Genomic DNA, 3,912 nt, shown 5'->3' with positions numbered 1-3,912 from the left:
CACCCCGTTACCTCACCACCAACCAAATCAGGAAGGTTACACACCCTGCAGCCCTTCCCTCAACTTTTTCTTGTAAAAACTCTTCCTTGAAAACTATTGGGGAGTTTGATCTTTTTGAGCACAAGTCACTTGTTCTCCTTGCTTGGCCCTTACAGTAAACCTTTCTCTGCTCCAAACTCCGATGTTTTGGTTTGGGCTTATTGTGTTTTGAGCACACTAACTAGGGTTCAACAACACTATTAAGTTTGTGAATAAGATAAGGAAAGGATCAAGTTTTATTTTATATATATATACACAAAAAGGCAAGTGAAAGAATATTCATAGCGGCATTCTTCTTAATATCCAACAACTGGAAACAACCCAAATGTTTGAAGGGATAAATAAATTATGATGTATTCACATAACAGAGTAATGGGCTGCAATATACAACAATATGAGTTTATCTCCAAATATAATGTTGAATGAAAGAAGCCAGACACAAGAGAATATATACTGTATACTGTAGTTATTTAAAGTTTTTAAAATGCAAAAATAATCTACAGTGTTAGAAGTCAAGATAGTGGTCATGTTAGCTAGGCAGCAGTAGGGAAAGGATAGAGTTAAACCAGAGTGTGATTTGTTTTGCAGAAACTATCAGTTAAATGGCAGAAACACACCATGTTCCAAAAAGGTTACAGTGCATTCCAGTCAAGATACCACAGTGCTAACGAACAACCAAGAACCTGCTTGCTTGCAGTTTTTGGCAACCTAGCGTAACCTTTGCCTCATTATAATGATCATGCCTACCCTTTCATGAATATGTGTGATACCCCCAGGCTTAAAACTTCCCCTGTCCAGCTGTTCATGGAGAGTTATGTCCCTGTCTCCTTACTTGTCAAAAGTAATAAATGCCTCTGTTTTAATGGAAAGTACTTGGTGTGTTCATTGGCTATGCACCCCAAGGAGGGACCAATAGTGTCTAGTAACAGTTACCTTTGGGTAGAAGGGATGAGGTAGTTGTTGGGAGGGCATGGGGGGAGTATTTGGAGTACTGAAAACATTCTATTTCCCTGGATGGCAGTTATATAGCTGGGTGGTGGTTGTGTTATGGAATCAAACTTTGGTCTGCTAGCCTGCAGGCAGTAAACCAATCTGCTCTACTGGGTTGTGGTGAAGGAAAGTGCGGCGTCTACTGTAAGGCACCAGACAAGGAGTCTGGGACAGCTAGTGCTCAAAAAGCCCAAACTCCCGGATGGGTTTCAGCAAAACATTTTTAAAGGCAAGGTGAGGGAGGAGGAGTCCCAGGTCTGTGATCAGTTCATGCACAATTTTCTGATTGGTTGATGGTGAGGTAACAGGGTGGTATCACTGGGGTTAACGTTACCAATCCTCAGCCGCCAGTAGGCCTGGTGGCAACATGCTCATGGTCATCAGGTAGTTAATTTCTTCCATTTGGAGGGGTTTTAGCATTTGCAAAACAACTCAGGAAATGTGCATCAGATACTATTATAGAGGTACTTCAGAGAGGAGCTACAGCAGAGGATATAGGGGAGGGGTCTGTCCCAGGAAGGTCCCATAGGGTCCTGCTTGGTTACAGTTATATAGCAGTGTTAACTTGTGATGACCCATTAAGCAGTATGCTATTAAAGAATAGGGCCTCTTTTTTTAAGGTAAAATTATGACTGTCATATAGGTATAAAATGAACAGATTTTAAGTTAACTAGTGAGGGAACAAACAAAAAGTTACAAATGGTACAAAAGACGTGAAATGAATTTATAAACAGATACAGAACTGGTTTTTTTGTGTGTGTGGGGCGGGGGGCTGGAGGGAAATCAGTTGTCGCTCCACCAGACAATTTATTTGCCAGTGTACAGAAAAGAATAATTTGTATTGTTTTCAGCTGTCTACTGATATTTAAACTTACAAACTTTTAAAATAGCTCAAAGATAATGAAATGTTCATACCTTATAGAATCAGATAACCTGGAAGGGCATGCTCTAGACACATAGTTTTCTCCTGCAGACACCAAATAATCCTTTTGGTCCATTTCACAGTCTTTCACATAACTTAAGAGTTGTCAGTCTGTATATTATACTTCCATTTAAAAAAAGTTTATTAAAAAATAAAATTAAATAAAGGAAAATAGAGAGTTCTGTAAAACATGCATCAGCTTTCTCAGGTGTTCCCCAAGGCTACTTTAAATTCCTGAGACTTCCGCACTGACCAGCTTTCTTTAAAGCTTCAACCTCTTGCCACATGGCTGGCCTCTGTCTTACTTCCCTCTTCCCAATTCCCCCTCCAGAGACTAACTATCCAGATGTCTACTTGGTGGGGCAGGGGAAATTGACTGTAATGTTGATTGGGAAAGGAGATCTAAAGATTTGCCTCAAAGAGTTTTCTCCTTGCCCTCTTTATCTTTTTTTTGTTTTAGCCTCCACCTTCAGTCCCACTTCCAGAAGTATCTGGTATTACCACTCCTGTTTGAGGTTTCTGAGATATAAAGTCAAACTGGCTTTCAGCTTTTTTTATAGCTGTCTGGGGATTTGGCATTTTTCAGGTTTGCCAAGAAAATAACATCCGTCTACTTTTCAGGTCCAAAATGTTGCTGGTGTGTCCTTGCCTGATTTTTCCTGAACTTGTGAGTTAACTTTTCAAATAATACCTTAATTTTGGCTTTAGTAGGTTTTGGAAGGGAACAAAATTTGATGTATTGTTAGAGAAAAAAGTATTATCCTACCTGTTAAAAAAAATTGTTCATGATATTTGTTAAAGAACAGTAAGGCAGAGTTTATTCAAGGGGGGCCATTGTGATTGGGTATAGGGACCACTGCAATGGAATCTTGCAGTTGGGAAGAGGGACTGGGATCAATTCCAAATACAGCATAAGCAAGTAGGAATTTATAGCCAATGAGCCAGGTGGGGGTGGTCAGAGAATAGGTAATTACTAAGAGGAAACATCAGGGGTGAGCGGGGGACCAAACTAACAGAATACTTGCTGAAAACAGACATCACCTGAGGCATGGTGGAGGAGGAATTACCAGATATCAAGAGTGATAAGATATGGAGGATGGGGTATTCTGGCTAAACTGATTTAGTAGTATTCTTGCTAAAATTTGACAATGCAGAAACAAAAATGAGAACCCAACTCTTGAGGCCTAGTTGAAAAAGAGCTCAGAGGAGCCTGATTAGAGTGTGACCAGCGTAATCTCTAAATATTCCATTTACCTAAATTTTAAAAACTTTTCTGGTACTTTTAAAAATGTCTAATTGTATTGTTGTCAAAGAATGTGGTACTTATGATACCAGTTCTTTGAAATGTGTTGAGACTACTTTTATAACCTAGCATAAGGTCATTTTTTATAACCATATGATTAAAACTTATTTTCATTAATTTGGGGATGCAATATTCTATGTGTTTGTCCATTAAGTAAAACTTGTTAATTTTGCTCTTCAGATATTCTATATCTTCAGTGATTTTTTTCGTGAGATTTTCTGTCAATTTCTGAGAAAAATAGTTTAAAAATAACTCAGTAGATTTGTCAGTTCTCTTCTGTCAATTTTTGCTTTATATATTTTGAAACTCCATTATTAAATACATAAAAGTTTATGAATATTTTCTTTTCTTGGTGAATTAACTTTTATTGTTATGTAATTACCTTTTCCACCTGTAGCAATATTTTTTGCTTTAATGTGTGTGTGTGTGTGTGTGTGTGTGTGTGTGTGTTAGTAGCTACATTAACTTTCTGGGGTTAATATTTGCCAGGTATATCTTTTGCCAGTTTTCCACTTTCAAGGTTTGTGTATCCTTATGTTTTAGCATATAGCTTAGATTTATAAAAATGTAGTCTGCCAGTATTTTCCTTTCAGTTGGAAAGTTCGGTTCATGTGCATGTGTAGTGATTACGAATAGACTTGGCATTATTGCTATCATC

This window comes from Globicephala melas, chromosome 3 (assembly GCF_963455315.2).
Source record: "Globicephala melas chromosome 3, mGloMel1.2, whole genome shotgun sequence".
NCBI lineage: Eukaryota > Metazoa > Chordata > Mammalia > Artiodactyla > Delphinidae > Globicephala > Globicephala melas.
The sequence above is the reverse complement of the archived record's forward strand: the minus strand, read 5'-3'. Positions refer to the sequence as shown.